Raw genomic sequence first — 22,188 nt, 5'->3', positions numbered from 1 at the left:
GGACGGTGGAATGTTAGGAGCCGGCAGAGGGGTGATGGGCGGTGCTTCTCGGGGCTTCTCCGACAGGGATTGTGGGCGGCGCGGAGACCTAAAATGGAAAGAGTTTAGGCTGCTGGGAGACCTCGGGCAAGGGGTGGTACTGTGGGGGTGTCAGAAGGAGCGTTTGTCGTATTGACTGACTGGTTATCGCTTGTGTGCGATTTTGTAGGAATTGAGAGATATCGGGAAACACAGGGTCCAAATAAAACAAGGAGAAAGGTGTCGAGGACTCAGGATTGGACGAAGCCTTGACTCCAGTTAAAGAGTTTCCAGCCAGCTCCAGAGCAACCATTTGCCTGATTAGTGAGTTTTTGGGCTCTGTCTTAATTTATCGATGGCATCAGGTACATAAAAACAACATTCTTTAGTTAGGAATAGGCAAAGGCTTCCTTTTTCAGCAGTCGGTAAATCACGGCCTCTGTGGTTTTGGAGGAACAGTGACTGAGTTAATTCCGCAACGCCAGCAGAGAAATCACGAGAGGCTACAGGAGGCGCTGGTTGAAGTGGGAAGGGCTGTGCCGCGTGCAGCAGTAATTCCTAACCCTACAAGTAAGGGTAACAGTGGAATGACCCACTTGTGTCGTGTCGGGACCACAAGGGGACCCGGAGGCTTTAGTCTCTGGCAAACTGAATTTTGGGAGTAAGGAAAGCTAGGGTGCAGGTGCCTGTCCCGTCGGTAGGAAGGCAGACGTGAGAAGAAGAACCACAGGGAAAAACGTCCTTGGCTGAGGCAGAACTGGGAGTGTCAACTGAGAAGGCGAGAAAGCGTTCTGGGGGGCTGGGCCTTGGACCCAGACGCCAAGGGAACCAGCAAGGGCTGCGGCTGTTAAGGGCTGTGGCGGGGCTTGGTGGGGCGGCTGTGGAGGGAGAGCCTTTGTTTTCATGGTGTGGGAGGAAGCACGTGGTGTCTGTAAGTAACCACTCACCTTCCTTAACCAGATTGGGTGTGAGCAGAGAACAGGCGCGACACTAAGAAATATCGGCTGTAATTGCCTGGAGGAAAAGTGGAAACCGGCCACCTGGACAAAAGCAGGGCACGTAAAGTAATCGAGCGGTGATTTTGAGCAGACAGAAAACGGCAGCGGAGGCTTTCTGAGGCGTGGTGTAGGCAGCAGGGGTGACTGCATAATGCAGGAGGAGGCGAGGGCTGGGAGTGAGTGTGTGAGGTGTGGAGGGGAGACTGAACTCTGGAGGCTGTGAGAGCTAGAGGGTAGGTGGGGCAGAGCCTGTGATTTCGAGCCCAGGGTGTGAGGTTTGGAGGGGAGACTGAACTCTGGAGGCTGTGAGAGCTAGAGGGTAGGTGGGGCAGAGCCTGTGATTTCGAGCCCAGGGTGTGCTACGGGCTGTGGGCCGGGCTCCTGTGTGAGAATCCCGACGGCACAGCCCTTTAGTCCTGCTGTGCAGAGGGCGCTGGTGTAGGGCAGCCTCTAAGGCCTTCTTCAGAGAACGGAAGGAAGGATTTTTGGTCTATGGGGTCGGACAGGTATCAACAAGGCCTAGGAAGGAGCGGAGCCGTGGTTTGGTGGATGGGGTTGGGGTTTGGGAAATTAACTGGGTACGGTCGGCAGGGAGCACGTGTATGCTGGCGAGGGTCGTAACAGACGGGGAAGAAGTTTGGGCTTTGGAAGGGGTTATGGATGCTGAAGAAGCAGGAGGGGGAGTTAAAAGGCCATGTTGCAATAGACGGCTATGAGGAGGTTGTCCCCGAACCCTAGGGTTAAGGTAGGGGGACGTAAGGGGAGCTATTGAGGGAGGTTCGGGTTCGGGGAGGAGGGCGGCAGTGAGGTGCGGCTGTAGCCCGGGAGTAGTTAAGGAGGCAGACAGTTCTGCCGGGACATTTCGGCCTAACAGGGGAACTGAACACGTGGGGATGATTAGGAAAGGATGTGGGAAGGAGTGCTGGCCTGATTAACACCAGGCCTGGGGAGTTTTGAGAGGCCTGGAGGCCTTGCCGTCAATTCCCACAACAGTTATGGGGACAGAGGAGACAGGTCCTTGAAAAGAAGGCAGTGTGGGTTGGGTGCCTCCGTGTTCATTAAGAAGGGGACGGACTTTCCCTCCGCCGTGAGAGTTACCGGAACCTTGGCGTGCGTGATGGTCCAGGGGGCCTCGGAGATGTTCAGGCAGCGTCGGTCTTCAGTCGCCAAGCCGATTCGGGTCTGGGAGCTCTGGGAACAGCGACGTGAGTCGGACAGTCCGACTCTCCGTGGGGACCCTGCACAGAAGGGGCAGGGCTTAGGAGGAATTCCGGGCTGCAGGCATTCCTTGGCCCAGTGGCCAGGTTTCTGACACTTGAAGCAAGGTCTGGGCGCCCTGAAATCTCGGTGAGCCGCTGGTGTGGCTGAGGTTGGTCCTAAGGCAGAGGCGGGACCTGCAGTTCTGAGATGCGCGGCCCTTCCCTGTTACCGACCACCTCGAAGGCGAGGTTGGTTAATTCCTGTTGTGGAGTTTGAGGGACGGATTCTAATTTCTGTAGCTTTTTTAATGTTAGGGGCTGACTGGGTGATAAAATGCATGTACTAAACGTTTGCCAGGGGCGAGAGTAGACGTAAAGATGACATTTAAGTCACTCCACGTGAGGTTGTAGGACTGGGTGAAGTATTGGAGGAGCTGATGGAAAGGAGCCTCACCGTGGCCGATTTGGGAAAGGCTGGATAAAGGGAAGGAACGTGCACCCTCGCTATGCCTGTGGCTCCAGCCGCCTCTTGAAGGGGGAATTGCTGGGCAGGGTGGAGGAGGCAGCCGCAGAACGAAACTGTAAGCCAGACCCGGTACGAGGTGGGAGGTGACAGGAGGGGACCCGGTACGAGGTGGGAGGTGACAGGAGGGGACCTGGTACGAGGTGGGAGGTGACAGGAGGGGACCCGGTACGAGGTGGGAGGTGACAGGAGGGGCATGAGACGGTGGTTGTGGGCAGAGGAAGAGGAGGAAGGCTCTGGGGGGGTCTGGGCCTGGATTGGGGCCTGGTTTGGACAGGCGGGGAGGAGAAAGGTCGGAAGGGTTGATCGACAGGGATTCTGGGTTACTGGCAGAGGAAGGAGGATGGACGAAAGGGAGAGAAGGAGCAGAGATTAGGGAAGGATTCAAGTGTTAAAAAAATGCCTGGACATCTGGCACCTTAGACCGTGCCTATTTGTAGACAAAAGTCGTGTAGCTCTTTCAGATAGAAAAATTGTAAGTGCTGCCTTCTGGCCGTTTGGAACCATCGTCTAATTTGTGTTGAGGCCAGGCCACGTTACAGAAAAAAATGAGACATTCAGGTTTCAGATTGGGTGACAGTTAAAAAGTTTTAGGTTTTTTTTTTTTGAGATGGAGTCTTGCTCTGTCACCAGGCTGGAGTGCAGTGGTGCCATCTTGGCTCACTGTGACCTCCACCTCCTGGGCTCAAGCAGTCCTTCCGCCTCAGCCTCCCGAGTAGCTGGGACTAGAGGCACGCGCCACCACGCCTGGCTAATTTTTGTATTTTTGGTAGAGACGGGGTTTCACCACGTTGGCCAGGCTGGTCTTGAACTCCTGGCCTCGTGATCCGCTCGCCTCAACCTCCCAAAGTGCTGGGATTACAAGCGTGAGTCACTGTGCCCTGCCAAGAAGTTTTAGGTTTTTTAGGACGCAGGGTAGAGGTGAAGACAGAGGAATAGAGGGCAGAATATTGCCCATGGCGAAGGAGATTAAGTTTTTTGTTTTTTGTTTTTTTTTCCAACTGCACCTGTCTTGATCGAGTTATAGGAGATTAAGTTTTAAGGAAAGGAGTAGAGACTGTGAGGGAGGAGGGAGCGGTTACCAGGGTTTTCAGGAGGTGTCCCTGATTGCTGGGCTGTAGCGGGTGAGCGATCAAGGCAGGCCTCCCCGCGATTGACCAGACAGCAAGGGAAGAGTCCTGTCTTCTGTGACCAACGTCGGAGTTTTTGAGCGAGAAGAGACTTATCTCCTCTGGCTCCACACAGATAAAGAGGGTCTCTTCATCTCTACTAGAAGGAGAAAGATTTAAAAGAAAAGAGAAAGAGGGAAAGACTTGTCTCCTTGGGATTTGAAGGAAGAGAGAGTGGGGAGAGATTTGTCTCCTGTTCTCTAAAGGAAATGGGGGAGACTGCTTACCCGATCTGAAGGAGGCGGGACAGCTGTCAGCACGCTACGCGTGAGTTGCTAATCTGGTCTGATGTGTGAGGTTCAGGTAGGTCTCTTCCCAGAGGGGGAGCAGCGACGGGGGGCTGGTCTCCCCAAAGAAGTATCCCTGTCCTGGGTTTCTGGCACCAAATGTTAAAATTCATGCTCTGAATGAAGAGACCACCAAACAGGCTTTGTGTGAGCAACATGGCTGTTTATTCACCTGGGTGCAGGTGGGCTGGACTAAAAAGGACGTCAGGAGGGCGGTGGGATAGGAGTTGGGTTTTTTCTTTTTTTTTGAGATGGTATCTGGTACTGCCACCCAGGCTGGAGTGCAATGGCATGATCTCGGCTCACTGCAACCTCCGCCTCCTGGGTTCAAGCAATCCTCCTGCCTCAGCCTCCTGAGTAGCTAGGATTACAGGCCTGCACTGCCACGCCCAGCTAATTGATTTGTATTTTGAGTAGAAATAGGGTTTCACCTTGTTGGCCTGGATGGTCTTGATCTGCCCACCTCTCCTCCCAAAGTGCTGGGATTACAGGCATGAGGCACCACACCCGGCCCTAGGGTGGCTTTTTGCAAGCTGGGAGGGGGTCTTAGGGTGTGGAGTCAGAGGTTGACCAAGGTCGGTTACAAAGTCCGGTGGCCTTATCAACTGGGGCAGGAATATGGAACAGCAGAGCACGTCTTAAAGGTAAGCAGGTGCCTCAGGGGTGATCATTTCTTCCTCTTTTCATGGTCTTCCAGTCACTTTAGATTTTCCAGGAACTCCTCTGGAGTGTCCGTGCAGGTCGCAGAGGTCAACATGGCATCTATGGGGCCGTCAGTCGGCTTAAAAGACCTTACTCTTCCTACCTCAGCCTCCTAAGTAGCTGGGACTGCAGGTGCATGTCATCATGCCCAGCTAATTCTTTTTGTTTGTAGAGATGGGGTCTCACTATGTTGTCCAGGCTGGTCTTGAACTCGTGGGCTCAAGTGATCCTCACGCCTTAGCCTCTCAAAGTGCTGGGGTTACAGGTATGAGCCATTGAGACCAACCTACAAATATATTTATGTTAAAAAAAAAAAAAAAGGATGAAATTATTGACCGAGTGTGGTGGCACATGCTTGTAATTTGATCACTTTGGGAGGCTAGACAGAAGGACCACTTGAGCCCTGGAGTTCGAGGCTGCAGTGAGCTATGATTGCACCACGCACTCCAGCCTGGGCAACAGAGCCAGATCCCGTCTCAGAAAAAATAAAGAACGAAATGTATTCCAGTTTTCTCTTCTGCGGCCGGTCACGCGGCCACCTCACTGTTCATCTCCTTACAGTCGGTCGCGTTCCCCTGCTCTCGGCAAGCGCCTCAGCTTCCGAGCCAGTGCCGGGACCGAAGCCCCACGTGGTCTGCTGATACCGGCTTGTGGCGCTTTTTCATGGGTGTCAATGACACAGGAGGGGCGCACCGAGGTACCTAGTGCCTGCTGCAGTCCAGGCTTCTTCCCAGTTGCCGTGTGTCATGAGTGGCCTGCCTTCCCCGGCAGTCGGTCCAGCAGCCACCCAACAGTCCCTTTCTTTGTCTGTTAATCTACGTGCATAAAGGGTCCCAAGCAGCCAGACGGCTGTCCCACTTGCAGCGTGATGGAGGCCGGCTGTGTCCCCTGATGGAAGCACTCCACCTTGCATACGATGACTTCTATACCAGCCAAGTCAAAGTTGCAGAAATGAGGCCGGGCGCAGGGTCTCACGCCTGTAATCCCAGCACTTTGGGAGGCTGAGCTGGGTGGATCACCTGAGGTCAGGAGTTTTGAGACCAGCCTGGCCAACATGGCAAACCCTGTCTTTTCTAAAAATACAAAAATTAGCCGGGTGTGGTGGCGCATGCCTGTAGTTTCAGCTACTCGGGAGGCTGAGGCAGGAGAATCGCTTGAACTCGGAAGGCGGAGGTTGCGGTGAGCCGAGATCTCGCCACTGCACTTCAGCCTGGGTGACAGACCGAGAACCCATGTCAAAAGTAAATAAATAAAACAAAAACCAGAGTTGCAGAAATGGGAGGCAGACACGTTGCTAATGGATCATTACTGGTAATAATGAGAGAAGGCCAGGTGTGGTGATTTATACCTACAGCCCCATTGCTTTGGGAGGCTGAGGTAGGAGGATCGCTTGAGCACAGGAGTGCAAGACCCAGCCTGGGCAACATGATGAAACCCTGTCTCTCAAAAAAAAAAGGAAAAAAGAAAAGCAAATTAGCCAGGCATGGTGGTGTGTGTCTGCAGTCCCAGCTACGTGGAGGGCTGAGACAGGAGGATGGCTTGAGCCCAGGAGTTTGAGGCTTCAGTGAGCTGTGATCACCTCACTGCACTCTAGCCTGGGCAACACAGTGAGACCCTGACTCACAAAAAAGACACTCCAGAGAGCTCCCTCACCCCTTCTGCCATGTGAGGACACAGTGAGAAGGCACCATTTATGAGCCCTGAAGGGACCCCACCAGATACTGAATCTGCCAGCACCTTGATCTTGGACTTCCCAGCCTCCAGAACTGTGAGAAACAGACCTGTTGTGGGCCGGGCGTGGTGGCTCACACCTGTAATCCCAGCACTTTAGGAGGTCAAAGCAGGCTGATCACTTGAGGTCAGGAGTTCGAGACCAGCCTGGCCAACATGGTGAAACCCTGTCTCTACTAAAAATACAAAAATCAGTCAGGCGTGGTGGTGCAGGCCTGTAATCCCAGCTAGTCAGGAGGCTGAGGCAGGAGAATTGCTTGAACCCAGGAGTTGGAGGTTGCAGTGGAGACAGGGTCTCGCTCTGTTGTCCAGGCTAGAGCGCAATGGCAGATATCGGCTCACTGCAACCTCTACCCTACGGATTCAAGCGGTTCTGTTACCTCAGCCTCCCAAGTGGCTGAGACTGCAGGTGCACGCCACCACGCCTGGGTAATTTTTTCTTGTATTTTAGTACAGATGAGGTTTCACCATGTTGCCCAGGCGGGTCTCAAACTCCTGACCTCAGGTCATCTACTCACCTCGGCTTCCTAAAGTGCTGGGATTACAGGCATGAGCCACCGAGCCTGGCCACATGTTTTCAGTTCTGTGGGTATTTCCCTAGGAGTGGAGTTGCTGGGTCCTACGGTACCTGTGTGTTGAACTCTGTGGAACCACCAAACTCTTCCCGCGCCGGTTTCTGTTCCTGCGGCACTGCCTGGGGGCTCCGGCATCTCCACGCCCCAGCCTACACTTGCTGTCTGTCTTTTTTATTGCAGGCATCCTAGCGGGTGTGAAGTGCGGTCTTGTGGCTTTGATTTGCATTTCTCTAATGACTAATGAAGTTGGACATCTTTTCATGTGCTTATCAGCCGTCTTAATATCTTTTTATTTATTATTATTTTTTGAGATGGAGTCTTACTCCGTTGCCAGGCTGGAGTGCAGTGGCACAATCTCAGCTCACTGCAGTCTCTGAATCCTGGGTTCAAGCGATTCTCCTGCCTCAGCCTCCCAAGTAGCTAGGACTATAGGCGTGTGCCACCACACCCAGCTAAGTTTTGTATTTTTAGTAGAGACAGATTTTCCATGTTTGTTAGGCTGGTCTCGAACTCCTGACCTCAGGTGATCTGTCCGCCTCAACCTCGCTCATTTTAAAAATTGGGTTATTTTTTTCTGTTGGGTTGTAAGATTTTTTTTTTTTTTTTGAAACGGTGTTTCGCTCTTGTTACCCAGGCTGGAGTGCAATGGCGCGATCTCGGCTCACCGCAACCTCCGCCTCCTGGGTTCAGGCAATTCTCCTGCCTCAGCCTCCTGAGTAGCTGGGACTACAGGCACGCGCCACCGTGCCCAACTAATTTTTTGTATTTTTAGTAGAGGCGGGGTTTCACCATGTTGACCAGGATGGTCTCGATCTCTTGACCTCGTGATCCACCCGCCTCGGCCTCCCAAAGTGCTGGGATTACAGGCGTGAGCCACCGCGCCTGGCCCGGGTTGTAAGATTCTTTATATTTTGTGGATACAAGTTTCTTATCAGATATACATACAATTTGTAAAATTTGCAAATATATGGGTTGTCTTTTCTTTTTTCTTTCTTTTTTTTTTTTTGAGATGGAATTTCGCTCTTGTTACCCAGGCTGGAGTGTAATGGCGCGATCTTGGCTCACTGCAACCTCCGCCTCCTGGGTTCAAGCAATTCTTCTGCCTCAGCCTCCCGAGTAGCTGGGACTGCAGGCGCGTGCCAGCATGCCCAGCTAATTTTTGGATTTTTTTTAGTAGAGACGGGGTTTCACCATGTTGACCAGGATGGTCTCGATCTCTTGACCTTGTGATCCACCCGCCTCGGCCTCCCAAAGTGCTGGGATCACAGGCGTGAGCCACCGCGCCCGGCCCGGGTTGTCTTTTCATTTGCTCAATGTCATTTGAAGTACAAAAGTCTTTAATTTTGGCCGGGCACAGTGGCTCCTGTGTGTCATCCCAGCACTTTGGGAGGCCGTGGTGGGTGGATCACTTGAGGTCAGGAGTTCAAGACCAGCTGACCAACATGGTGAAACCCCGTCTTTACTAAAAATAAAAAAATTAGCCAGTCATGGTGGCGGGCGCCTGCAGTCCCAGCCACTTGGAGGGCGGAAGTTGCAGTGAGCTGAGATCACACAACTTGTACCCTCCAGCCTGGGCAATAGAGTGAGACTATGTCTCCAAAAAAAAAAAAAAAAAAGTCTTTACTTTTGGGGAAGTTTCCTTTATCTATTTTTGTTCCTTTGCTGTGTGTGCTTTTGATGTCATGTCTACAAAACCACTGCCCCATCCAGGGCCCAAGAATGAACTCCTGTGGTGGTTGTAGGAATGTATATTTTTAGCTCAGCTCTCCTACTTAGGTCCTTGGTACATTTGGAGCTATTTTAAAAGTTTTTTCTTCTTACAAACAGGTTCTATTGCGTTTGGTCCACAGTTGGGTTTCACATTATCTCATGGAGCAGGGCCCCTGGGTGAGGGTCCCTGTGCAGTACTTGCGGGGTGTGTTGCCTGAGGAGATGGAGCAGTATCGCTGGTCAGGCCCAGAAGGGGAGGAGGAGGAGGGCTGGGGCTCCTGAAAACCTACTGAGGGGCCGGGCGCAGTGGCTCATGCCTGTAATCCTAGCACTTGGGGAGGCTGAGTCAGGCAGATCACCTGAGGCCAGGAGTTCGAGACCAGCCTGGCCACCATGGTGAAACCCTGTCTCTACCAAAAATACAAAAATTAGCCAGCGTGGTGGAGCACCTGCAGTCCCAGCTACTTGGGAGGCTGAGGCAGGGGAATCCGTTGAGCCCGGGAGGTGGAGGTGCAGTGAGCGAAGATTGCCCCATGGCACTCCAGCCTGGGCAACAGCAACAGCTAAAGAAACCCACTGAGGCTGCGGGAGGGCGGGTAGCATGGAGGCGGGGTCAGGCTTGGCCCCAACAGCTCAGAATTCCGCTTCCTTGTACAGGCCGCACTTTCCCCACCAGGCGCCGGGCAGGTCTGAGGGTCCGAGGGAAATCCAGCCACTTGGGAGCCTGAGACATTCAGCTTCCTGGCCAGGCCCCCTTTCCAGGGGACTCATGGCCCAACACCCTCTCCACTGTCCCCGGCCCATTCCTCGTGGGGAAAAAAAACGTATTTTTCTTTTGTTACTACTTTTGCAGGTACAGAAACCACAACCTGATCAGGTGACAAAAGTGAGAAGAGACGAGACAACCGGAAATCTTCAGGGACCCGTTCCCTCCAAGCCCAGGCCTCTTCTCCCAGCACAGCTGAGCTCACAGCCTGGATGTGCCAGCAGGGACCCTGACCCTACAGGTATCAGGATACGGCCTTGACCCCTTCCCATCCCAGCCCGGTGGCTCAGTCCTGCGAAGGACCAAGGCAAGGGGGAGAAAGCCCTGCTGCCTGATCCTAGGAACCACTCATAGACCCTCGGCTGATTGGCAGCACTGAACAGGTTAATACCAAAAAAAGATGGGCCGGGCGTGGCTCACGCCTATAATCCCAGCACTTTGGGAGGCCGAGGCGGGTGGATCACGAGGTCAAGAGATCGAGACCATCCTGGTCAACATGGTGAAACCCCGTCTCTACTAAAAATACAAAAAATTAGCTGGGCATGGTGGTGCACGTCTGTAATCCCAGCTACTCAGGACGCTGAGGCAGCAGAATTGCCTGAACCCAGGAGGCGGAGGTTGAGGTGAGCCGAGATCGTGCCATTGCACTCCAGCCTGGGTAACAAGAGCGAAACTCCGCCTCAAAAAAAAAAAAGAAGAAGAAAGCGACTCAGTAGCCCGCCTCCTCCTGGTAGTAAGGGGGATATTCAGGGACCTCCCCCGGGCCCGGGCAGTCGCCAGCATCGGAGGGAGCCCCGTCGGCCACTGTGCTTTGCGGGCGGTACTTGGGGTCGTATATCTGCCGGCCCAGGCCGAAGACCTGGCCGCTCTGGTTGGCGCCCTGCCTGTAGCCCATCTGCAGGGACATGGAGGAGTTATCACACTTGTCAGTTCCCAGTTTGGTGTCATAGACGTGCCGCCGCGTCCCGGGAGCCGTCATGCCCACCTGGCTGGCACACTTGTTGGTGCCCATCTGGAGGCTGATGGTCGAGTGGTCCATGGCAGGCAGGATGTGGTTCTTGGGGTCAGAGACGCCCCCTCGTGCCGTACGCCGTCACGCTCGACTGGCTGGCGCATTGGTTGGTGGCCATCTGCAGCCCGATGACGCACTGGCCGGCCCTCATGGTTGGTGGCCATCTGCAGCCCGACGACGCACTGGCCGGCCCTCATGGTGGCACCGTCGAAGTTCTGCTCCCGCTTCTCCGGGTACTTGACGCCGATGTCCACCCCGCCCTGCAGCCCCTCAGTCTTGGCCTTCCCCGCCGGGGCGGGAAGAGACATCTGCACCTGCGACGTGTCCCGCTCTCAAACAGGTCGAACAGGCCCACGGGGTTCATGCCGCAGCTGACCGTGGCCTCGATGACGTTGGAGAGGTTTTCCCGCTGGCGCCGGCTCTGCACGGAGCGGCCGATCTCGGGGACTGAGCCTGGCTGTAGCTTGTTCATGAGTGTGCATAAGATAATCCCGTCCTTCAGGCCCTTCTGGAAGTCGGGGCCGATGGAGAGGCCGGTGAGTCCCTCGATCCAGCTGCGGAGCTCTGCCTCCTTCTGGGTCATACTTGGACGGGAGCCGGTCCTTGACCTCGGCCGACAGCCCGTACGAGGGGCCCTTGTTGAACTGCGTGGAGCTCATGGCTGGCGGGCGCGGTGGCGGGATGGGACGGGACGGGACCACGGGGTGCGCGGGGTGGCAAAAGTTTTCTTTTTTTCTTTTGAGACAGGGTCTCACTGACGTCCGGGCCGGAGTGCAGTGGCGCAGTCACTGCTCACGGCAGCCTCCACCTCCTGCACTCAAGTGATCCTCCCACCTCAGCCTCCCAAAGGGCTGGGATTACAGCCCGAGCCACTGTCCCCGGCCCTGGGATCACTTCTTGCGTGATACTCAGTAGGAAATACAGCTTGGTTCTTCAGTGTTTACTTTTGTTTAGGTTACCAGTCTGTTTAATTCCAAACAGTCCGCGCTGTAACAGAATGAAACTTTCCCTCAAATACCCAGATGCGGGCATGAAGTCCGAAGCCGCCCACCTCAGCCGCAAGATGGCACCTGAAATGACGTTTGCCAACCGAGGCAAAGCTCAAACAAGTAAAAAGTCAGAGAAATGTGACAAAATAAGCGTTCGATGGCCAGCCCAAGGCCGTTCCCGGCGGTCCCTGCGCCCTCAGTCCTCCGTGCACACTGCTCGCCCCGATTCGGCTTTTTCTAAGAGGACGCGGCTCCTGCGCCTTCAGGAGACGTGGGGGACTCGGGCCGCGGCCTGGATCGGGATTCCCTCCGGGACCGCGGTGGAGACCGCGCGCGGATCTGGACTCGGAGGTGAACCGAGGGCGAGTGCGGGGCTGAGACCCCGGGCGGCCGCGGCGGGGCGGGCTCGGGCTCCAGGACGGGCCGCGGGCGGGAGGAGCAGCGCAGCGGGTTAGTCCAGGCGCGGGGTGGCGGCCATAGCGCGCCGTCGGCACCCGCAGCGCGCGCCCGCCCGGCACGGCCCCGTCCCCGCCGTCCCCGCGTCCCCGGCGTCCCCGCGTCCCCGCGTCCCCGCGTCGCGCTCCAGGCGGAGGCGAAGCCGCGGGACTCCCGGGGGCAGCGGTTCCGCGGGGGGCGCGCTGGGCCGGGCGGGCCCCGCTTTCCCCCTGGAGGGGCCGCACCCTCCGTGTCGGGAGCGAAGCGGCCGCGCTGAGAGGCCCCGGAGCCCCGCGAACCGGCGGCGGCTTCAGCTCCTCGCTGGCCGTCGCCCTCCACGTGGGGACGCTGCGGGAGGCCTTGGGGGAGGACAGCGCGGATGCGCCCGCGGGCGAGCGCGCCTCAGCGGCAACTGCGTTTCATTTGTATTTTATTATTTATCTTTTGAGAGTCTCACTACGTTGACCAGACTGGCTGCAAACTCCTGGGCTCAAGCGATCCCCCAGCCTGGCCAACATGGTGAGACCCCGTCTCTACGAAAAACACAAAAATTAGGCCGGGCGCGGTGGCTCACGCCTGTAATCCCAGCACTTTGGGAGGCCGAGGCGGGTGGATCATGAGGTCAAGAGATCGAGACCATCCTGGCCAACATGGTGAAACCCCGTCTCTACGAAAAATACAAAAAAATTTAGCTGGGCATGGTGGCACGTGCCTGTAGTCCCAGCTACTCAGGACGCTGAGGCAGGAGAACTGCCTGAACCCAGGAGGCGGAGGTTGCGGTGAGCCGAGATCGCGCCATTGCACTCCAGCCTGGCGTCTGGTGACAGAGTGAGACTCTGTCTCAAAAAAAAAAAAAAAAAAAAATTAGCTGGGTGTGGTCGTGGGTACCTATAATCCCAGCTTCTTGGGAGAATCACTTGAAGCTGAGAAGGAGTCTTTGTCTCAAAAAAAAAGAAAGAAAAATGTCTTTTTTTTTTTTTTTGAGACGGGGTTTCACTCTTGTTACCCAAGCTGGAGTGCAATGGCGCGATCTCGGCTCACCGCAACCTCCGCCTCCTGGGTTCAGGCAATTCTTCTGCCTCAGCCCCCCGAGTAGCTGGGATTACAGGCACGCGCCACCGTGCCCAGCTAATTTTTTGTATTTTTAGTAGAGACGGGGTTTCACCATGTTGACCAGGATGGCCTTGATCTCTTGACCTCATGATCCACCCGCCTCGGCCTCCCAAAGTGCTGGGATTACAGGCGTGAGCCACTGCGCCCCGCCATTTTTTTTTTTTTTTTTTAGATGGAGTCTCGCTCTGTTCCCCAGACTGGAGCGCAGTGGGGCGATCTTGGCTCACTACGGCCTCCGCCTCCCGAGTTCAAGTGATTCTCCTGCTTCAGCCTCCTGAGTAGCTGGGAGTACAGACGAACGCCTCCACACCCGGATAATTTTTGTATTTTTAGTAGAGACGAGGTTTCACCATGCATGTTGGCCAGGATGGTCTCGATCTCCTGACCTCGTGGTCCGCTGGCCTCGGCTTCCCAAAGAGCTGAGATTACAGGCGTGAGCCACCGCGCCCGGCCCCATCTTCATTCTTTGGCATACGGATGTCTACTTGTTCCAGAATCATTTGTTGAAAACACTTCTTTCCCCGTTGAATCATCTGGACACACGTCTCAAAAATCATTTGGCTACAAATGCCAGGCTTTATTTCGAGACCCCGTTTTCCTCAGCTGCCTGTGTTTCCATCTCCCTGATTCCCGCGGCTTCGCAGTGAGTTTGGAAATCCTCCCATTTTGTTGTTTATCGAGATTGTTTTGCCTCTCCTGAGTTCCTTGTACTTCCACGTGAATTTTAGGATAAGTCCGTGTCTGGCCGGGCGTGGTGGCTCACGCCTGTAATCCAAGCATTTTGGAGGCCAAGGCGGGCGGATCACCTGAGGTTGGGAGTTCAAGAACAGCCTGACCAACATGGTGAAACCCTGTCTTAGAAAAATAATAATAATTTTTTTTTTAAAGAAAGAAAGAAAGAAAAAGGGTAAGTCCGTGTTTGTCACCCTCTGCGGAAAAGCCAGTGGGGTTTTGATGGTGACTGTGCCGCGCGTGCGGGGGAGTGTCTGGGGGCGTGGCCATGCCAGCAGTGCTGTCTTCTCATCGCGGCCACAGGATGTCCCTCCATTTATTGGGAATTTCTTCATTTCTTTCTACAATGTTTTATGGTTTTCTGAGTATATTTTGTGCTGGTTTTTGTTAAATTCATTCCCAAGTCTTTTATTCTTTTTGATACCATTGGAAATGGTGCAATGACAGCTCACTGAGCCTCAAACTCCTCAAGCCATCCCCGCCTTCAGCCTCCCTAGTAGCTGGGACTACAGGCACGCACCAACACACCCAGCTAATTTTTTTTCTTTTCCCCCTCCAATTTTTTTTTTTTTCCTAGACATGAGGTCTCAGTATGTTGCCCAGGCTGGCCTTGAACTCCTGGGCTCAAATGATTCTCCCCCTTGGCCTCCCAAAGCACTGGGATTACAGGCATGAACCACCTTGTGTCTGGCCTGGAATTGTTTTCTTGATTTCAATTTAGAGCTATCTGTTGCTTGTATATAGAAAAATAAATGTATTTATTTGTACTTCGTTCCATGCGAGATTAAGAATGGTTTCTGGGCCGGGCGTGGTGGCTCACACCTGTAATCCCAGCACTCTGGGAGGCCAAGGCAGGCAGATCATCTGAGGTCAGGAGTTTGAGACCAGCCTGACCAACGTGGAGAAACTCCATCTCTACTAAAAATACCAAATTAGCCAGGCATGATGGTGCATGCCTATAATCCCAGCTACTCAGGAGGCTGAGGTAGGAGAATGGCTTGAACCTGGGAGGCGGAGGTTGCAGTGAGCTGAGATCACACCATTGCACTCCAGCCTGGGTGACAGAGGAAAACCCCATCTCAAAAAAAAAAAAAAAAAAAAAAAAAGAATAGTTTCTTGTCTGTTGATCCTGCAAGCATGTGAACTCGTTTATTAGTTTGAATAGCTGTCTGTGAGTGCCTCAGGGCTCTGTACGTGTGAGATTGTGTAATTCACACTACTTCCTTCCCAGCGTGGGTGCCTTACTTCTGTTTCTTGCCCGCTTGTCCTGGATAGGTCCCGCAGTGGAAGAGTGAGAGCAGACGACCTCGTCTTCTTTGTGATCTTAGGGGGAGCATCCGCTTCTGCAACATGACGTGTGATTACTTGCTTGTGTGTGTCTGCTTCACGGACCCTCCTTTTTGGGCTGACGGTGCCCCCTTCTTGCCTGGTTCATTGAGTGTTTTCTCGTGGAGGCGTGCTGAGCTTTCTCCGATGCGTTTTCTACATCTCGGATGATCATGTGTTTTTGTTTTTTATGCTGTTGATATGGTGTATTCCAGTAATTTAGTTTATTATTATCTTTTGAGACAGGGTCTGGCTCCGTTGCCCAGGCTGGAGTACAGTGGCACAACCTTCGGCTTATGCAGTCTCCGCGCCCCCGACCCAAGTCATCCTCCCACCTGTGCCTCTTGAAAGTCGTTGGAAACACAGGTGCGTGTCACCAGGTCTGGCTGATTTGGAGAGGGGTGTGTGTGTGTGTCTATTTTGCCGTGTTGCCCAAGCTGGTCTCAAATTCCTGGGTTGAAGCCATCTGCCCACCTCGGCCTCCCAAAGTGCTGGGATTATAGGCGTGAGCCACATGGCCTGTCCCATTAATTGAGTTTTGTGTGTTAAGGCAACCTTGTATTCCCGAAACGAATAACGCACTAGGCTGCGGCATGTCATTCTTTTCTATGTTGCTAGATTCAGTTTGCTAGTACTTTGCTGAGGATTTTGGCATCTATGTTCATAAGAAACACTGGTCTGTCCTTTTCTTGCGATGCTTTTGTCTGCTTTTGGCATCAGGATAACATTGGCCTCATGGTATGAATCGGAAAGTGTTCCCTTCTCTTTTCTTTTTTGAAAAAGTTTGTGTTAATTCTCTAAACTTTTCACCAGCAAAGTTGTCTAAGTTTAAACATGTTTGTGGGAATATATATATATTTAAAATTTTTTTTTTTTTTTTTTTTTTGAGACAGAGTTTCGCTCTTGTTACCCAGGCTGGAGTGCAATGGCGCGATCTCGGCTCACCACAACCTCCGCCTCCTGGGTTCAGGCAATTCTCCTGCCTCAGCCTCCTGAGTAGCTGGGATTACAGGCACGCGCCACTATGCCCAGTTAATTTTTTTGTATTTTTAGTAGAGACGGGGTTTCACCATGTTGACCAGGATGGTCTCGATCTCTTGACCTCGTGATCCACCCGCCTCGGCCTCCCAAAGTGCTGGGATTACAGGCATGAGCCACCACGCCCGGCCGTAAAAATTTTTTTTTTTTAAGACAGGGTTTCACCATGTTGGTCAGGCTGGTCTTGAACTCCTGACCTCAAGTGATCCGCCCGCCTTGGCCTCCAAAGTGCTTGGATTATAGGTGTGAGCCACCATGCCTGGCCAAGGCAATATATTTTTTATTACTAATTCAATCTCTTTGTTACAGGTCTATCCAGATGTTCTATTTTTTGTTTGTCTTTCTTTCCTTTTTTTTTTTTTTTGAGACAGAGTCTCTCTTTGTTGCCCAGGCTGGAGTGCAATGGCGAGATCTCTACTCCCTGCAACCTCCAACTCCTGGGTTCAAGCAATTTTCCTGCCTCAGCCTCCTGACTAGCTGGGATTACAGGCCTGCAGCACCACGCCTGGCTAATTTTTGTATTTTTAGTAGAGACGGGGTTTCACCATGTTGGCCAGGCTGGTCTTGAACTCCTGACCTCAAGTGATCCACCCACCTTGGCCTCCCAAAGTGCTGGGATTACAGGTGTGAGCCACCGCGCCCGGCCTCTATTTCTTCCTGAGTCAGTTTTGGTGGCTTGTTTCTAGGAAGTCGTCCGTTTCATTTAAGTTCTCTAACTTGTTGGCGTACCATTGTTCATAGTATTTCCTTATAGCACTTTGTCCCTCTCTGTCTCTCACATGTGCACACACACAGTTTTGCTTTTTTGATCAGCCTAGCTAAAGGTTTGTCAATTTTGCTAATCTTTCTTTTCTTTTCTTTCCTTCTTTCTTAAAACAGTTTTATTTTCTGATAGAGACGAGGTCTCACTATGGTACCCAGGTTGGTGTTGAACTCCTAGACTCAAATGATCCTTCTGCCTTCAGTCTCCCAAAGTGCAGAGATTACAGGTGAGTCACACGCCTAGCCTAATCTTTTGGAATAACCAACTTTTAGGTTTTTAAAAACTGGGCTGTGCTTGGGTGGCTCATACCTGTAATCCCAGCACTTTGGGAGGCCGAGGCAGGTGGATCACCTAAGGTCAGGAGTTTGAGACCAGCCTGACCAACATGGTAAAACCCCATCTCTACTAAAAAACACAAAACCTAGCCAGGCATGGTGGCAGGTGCCTGTAATCCCAGTTTCTTGGGAGGCTGAGGCAGGAGAATCGCTTGAAGCTGGGAGGCAGAGGTTGCAGTGAGCCGAGATTTTGCCATTGCACTCCAGCCTGGGCGAAAGAGAAGACTCTGTCTCAAAAAAGAAAAAAAAAAAGGTTTTTCTATTCCTGTTCCCTCATCTCTGTCCCAGTCCCTGTTGACTCCTCCTTTCTGCTGGCTTTGCGTTCACTCTTCATTCTAGGTTCTTAACGGAGAAGTTCAGGTCACTGACGAGATTTTCTTCTTCAGGCATCTGCAGCCACAAGTTCCTTGAAAATTCTGCTTCTGCGGCGTCCGTGAGCTCTTGCGTTTCTGTTCTCGTCACCTCAGAGGGTTTTCTATTTTTTATTGTCCCACATTCTTCGACCCATTTGTTATTTCGGAGCACGTTGATTAATTTTCACGTATTTGTGAATCTCCTAACTTCCTTTACTGATTTCTAATTTCACTGTATTGCGGTTGGAGAATGTACTTTGTAAGATTTCAGTCCTCCTAAATGTCCTGTGACTCGTCTCATGGAAGGTCTCCCCAGGAGAATGCTCCACGTGCACTTGAGAAGGATGCGTATTGTGCCGTGGGGCGCGGTTTTCTGCAGACGCGGACGTCTGCGGAAGAGGCTGGGCTACCTGGTTCACAGCGCTGCCTGCTGCTCCCGTCTTCTGTATCCTTACTGGGTGTTTTGTCTGGTGGCTCTGTCCATTACTGAGAGCGAGGTATTGAAATCTTCAACTCCTGCAATTTCTAGAAATAGAAATTGTCTGTTTCTCTCTTCCTTTCTGCCAATTTTTGCTTCATGTATTTTATTTCATTTATTTATACAAATTTTTTTTGAGATAGAATCTCAGTCCATGTCCCAGGCTGGAGTGCAGTGGTGCGATCTTGGCTCACTGAAACCACCACCTGCCAGGTTTAAGCCATTCTCCTGCCTCAGCCTCCAGTGTAGCTGGGATCATAGGCGTGTACCACCACACCTGGCTAATTTTTGTATTTTTAGTAGAGATGGGGTTTCACCTCGTTGGCCAAGCTGGTCTCGAACTCCTCACCTCAGATGATATGCCCGCCTCGGCCTCCCAAAGTGCTGGGATTACAGGCATGAGCCACCGTGCCCGGCCAATTCTTCTTTAAATGTTTGGTAGAATTTACTGGTGAAGCCATCAGGCCTCTGGCTTTTCCTTGTCAGGAGGTTTTTCATTACTGATTTAATTATATTTATAGGCCCTATTCAGATTGTCTGTTTTTTCCTGATTCAGCCTTGGTAGGTTTCACATTTCTAGGGCTTGTTCATTCATCTCGCTTAGCTGACGTTGGTGTGCAGTTGTCCACAGTGTGGCCTCTGTGTGTATTTCTCTAGACTTGGTAGGTAGTAAGGTCTGCACTTCCATTTTAGTGACTTGTCTTCTTTCTTTCTTTTTTTTTTTTTTTTTGAGACGGAGTTTCGCTCTTGTTACCCAGGCTGGAGTGCAATGGCGCGATCTCAGCTCACCACAACCTCCGCCTCCTGGGTTCAAGCAATTCTCCTGCCTCAGCCTCCTGAGTAGCTGGGATTACAGGCACGCGCCACCATGCCCGGCTAATTTTTTGTATTTTTAGTAGAGACGGGGTTTCACCATGTTGACCAGGATGGTCTCGATCTCTTGACCTCGTGATCCGCCCGCCTCGGCCTCCCAAAGTGCTGGGATTACAGGCGTGAGCCACCGCGCCCGGCCCTTTTCTTAGTCATTCTAGCTAAAGGTTTGTCAATTTTGTTAATCTCAAAGGACCAATTTTCAGTTTCATTTTGTTGATTTCCTGTTTCTTTTCTATTCTGCATTTATCTCTGCTCTAATCATTATTATTTCTTCTATTAACTTTGGGTTTTGTTCTTTTTCTAGTTCCTGAGTCATAAAGTTTGGTTGTTGACTGGAGATCTTCCTTCTTTTTTTGTTTTTAGAGACAGGGTCTCACTCTGTTGCCCAGGCTGGAGTGCAGTGGCACCATCACAGCTCACTGTAGCCTCAACTTCCTGGGATCAAGCCATCCTCCTGCCTCAGCCTCCCTGGTAGCTAGGATTACCTCTGTGTACCACCATGCCTGGCTAATTACATTTAAAAAAAAAAATTTTTTTTTTTTTTTTTTAAACGGGGTTTCACCATGTTGGTCAGGCTGGTCTTGAACTCCCGACCTCAGGTGATCCGCCCGCCTTGGCCTCCAAAGTGCTTGGATTACAGGCGTGAGCCACCTCGCCCGGTCCTTTTTTTTTTTTTTCCTTTTAATTATTATTTAAAAACTTTTTGTGGGCACATAGTAAGGATCTATATTCATGGGGTGTCCGAGGTGTTTTGATACAGGTGCGCAGTGTGACGGACGCACGTCATGGAAAATGGGGTGTCCACCCCCTCAAGCGTTTATACTCATTTTAGTATCATTTTTAAGCTGCTCCACACAGAGCAGGGCTATGCCACGGGCAGCACGGCACAGAGGAGCCTTTTTGAATGTCAGCTTCACGATCGTAAATATCTCCTTTACCAACACTGCACCTCCTAAGTTGTTTCTATTTTTCTCCAAGTATTTTGTGATTTCTTCCTTGACCCACTGGCTGAGTGTGTTGTTACATTTCTACAAACTTGTGATTTTTCCAGATGTCCTTCTGCTCTGGATTCAGAGATGACACTTTGTATCATACTTTTATTTTTCTGTTTAAGAAAGAAAGACTCTGGGGGAGTCTCCCTAGGTTGCCCAGGCTGGTCTTGAATTCCTGGGCTCAAGTGATCCTCCCCCGTCGGCCTCCCAAAGTGCTGGGACTATAAGCTTGTGCCACTGTGACAGGGCTTAACATCTGTCTTTTTAAATACATTGAGACTTGATTTGTGGCCTGACATGTGGTCTCTCCTGGAGAACGTCCTGTGTGCGCTTGCGGAGCGCCCGCGTTCCATCGTGGTCGGGAGGTGTTCTCCGAACGTGTTCGAGCTGGTGGCTTCCTGTGCTGTTCGAGGCCCCTAGGGCTGAAGGGACGTGTCCAGAGTGTGGACCCTTCCCTGTCGGCTGCCATGACATGCTTCCTGTGACCTGTCCCCGTTACCACTTCGCTGTCTTGGGGGCCTAACAGCGCCTGCCTGTGGGGCCCTGTCTGGTTTCTTCTCACGAGGCCGGCCCCCTGAATCCCCCCTGCCTCCTCCAAGCCCCGTTTCCTCCAGAGGTGTGGTCGCAACTCGGTCCTCTCCCCACCGGCGTCCACGCTGTCTCTCTGCAGCTGGAGCCAACTGGATCCAGTGGGAACTGGGCCTGGGCTGGCCAGTCTCTTCCCAGAACATCTAAGCAGCAGGGCTGGCCCTGCCTGGGAACGGCTATTGGAATCAAAGTGGAAAATTGCTAGTTTGAAACGTTTATAAACACAGCCCAGCAATACAGAAGGGAGTGGTGTGACTGGTTGCTTAGGAGAAAAGCCTCAGGACATCGTGGACCTAAACAAGGGTCAGGGGTAAATCAGACCTCAACTCAGACCAAAAAAATGGAGAGCATGAATGCAACAGGGTGGCCTCCCAGACTGGACACAACGGAACCTCAGAGCGTGGCGGAAACCAATGGCCATTTCCTTCCCGCTCGACAACAGAATGCTTCAGGGTTTAAGACGAGTGTTGACACAGCTGACGTAAAACAGACACGGCACTGTGTTCTCAGAGGAGCTGCAAGCTGGACTCCTGCAAAGCGCATGTCCAGCGGCATCTGCCACAGCCTCACGGCCTGGAAACAGCCCCTCGGGGCACTGCGTCCCGACAGCCTTTCTGCTGGTGCCAACGCATTCTAGTCCATGTTCCCTACACTCTAAGGACACCATTCGTGGGCACCTGTGTGGACGGGCTTGGGAGGGAGGTCTCAGGAGAGGAGAATGCAACTCCCAAACCCCACATCCGGGAGAGCCAGCACGAGGGACCCAGGGCCACGTGGACACACCCATGGCTGACACGGGATGCCTTCTCTTGGGGCATCTACAATTTGGCAGCAACTTTCAAGAATTCGCTTTTTTCTTGTTTCTGTTGAGATGCAGGTTTCAGATTTGCTGAAATTTACCCCTGACGCTTGTTCTGAGCCCCGGAATTCCTCTCCCTGCCCAGAGCCTGCAGTGGACAGAACCAGGAAACCCGAGGACCCAGTCATGATTAATCTCAAGCATCCTTGGGGCGCCTTCTGCTCCAGGCCAAGCAGGAACAAATGAGACAGAAACCAGCGAGCTCCACGTGCTGCCTCCCTCCCCCTCCCTCCACACGCCCACGCTCGCAGACGCTGCCACGGACACACCCACTCCTGCATACGTACATACCCACTGATGCATACAGACAGGCACACAGGTGTATACTCACCTACATGCACGTACACACCAGCTCGCAATGTGTTCACTCGTGCGTGCACACAACTGTGCACGCATCCACCCACGTGCACACTGGCTCCACACAGCACAGCGAGAAGGCAAGCTGGACACTCAGGAAGGTAGTCTCTCAGGGCAGCGTCCAGTGTCTGTACCTCCCGGCAGGACCCCCACACGCCACCCCTGCTAGGTTTTGGCTTCCAAAGTCTGGTGGGTTCAAGGCTGGGTAGGCAGGTGAGCAAGGATACAGCCCTGCCTGGGACAGTCTTCCTGGAGGAGGAGGGGGCA

At 52.7% G+C, this 22,188-nt stretch overlaps 1 long non-coding RNA gene and 1 pseudogene across 3 annotated transcripts; one reads left to right on the top strand and one right to left on the bottom strand.

Moving 5' to 3' along the window:
* Positions 1–4,629: 4,629 nt before the first annotated feature.
* LOC135271686 (uncharacterized) lies at positions 4,630–21,928 on the top strand. 3 transcript variants are annotated; one of them, XR_010339820.1, is made up of 7 exons: positions 4,630–4,838; positions 9,766–9,919; positions 11,031–11,226; positions 11,438–12,030; positions 15,532–15,651; positions 17,203–17,312; positions 21,583–21,928. It is a non-coding gene; the product is annotated as an uncharacterized LOC135271686 (long non-coding RNA). The 3 variants fall into 3 exon arrangements; XR_010339821.1 differs by having other exon boundaries at positions 15,528–15,651; XR_010339822.1 differs by lacking the exon at positions 21,583–21,928 and adding an exon at positions 18,081–18,612.
* LOC135271685 (calponin-2-like) lies at positions 10,388–11,349 on the bottom strand (annotated as a pseudogene).
* Positions 21,929–22,188: the final 260 nt, after the last annotated feature.

Source organism: Aotus nancymaae, unplaced genomic scaffold, assembly GCF_030222135.1.
Source record: "Aotus nancymaae isolate 86718 unplaced genomic scaffold, 86718_ANA_hifiasm-v0.15.2.pri h1tg000089l, whole genome shotgun sequence".
NCBI classification, from domain to species: Eukaryota; Metazoa; Chordata; class Mammalia; order Primates; family Aotidae; genus Aotus; species Aotus nancymaae.
The sequence above is the reverse complement of the archived record's forward strand: the minus strand, read 5'-3'. Positions and strand labels throughout refer to the sequence as shown.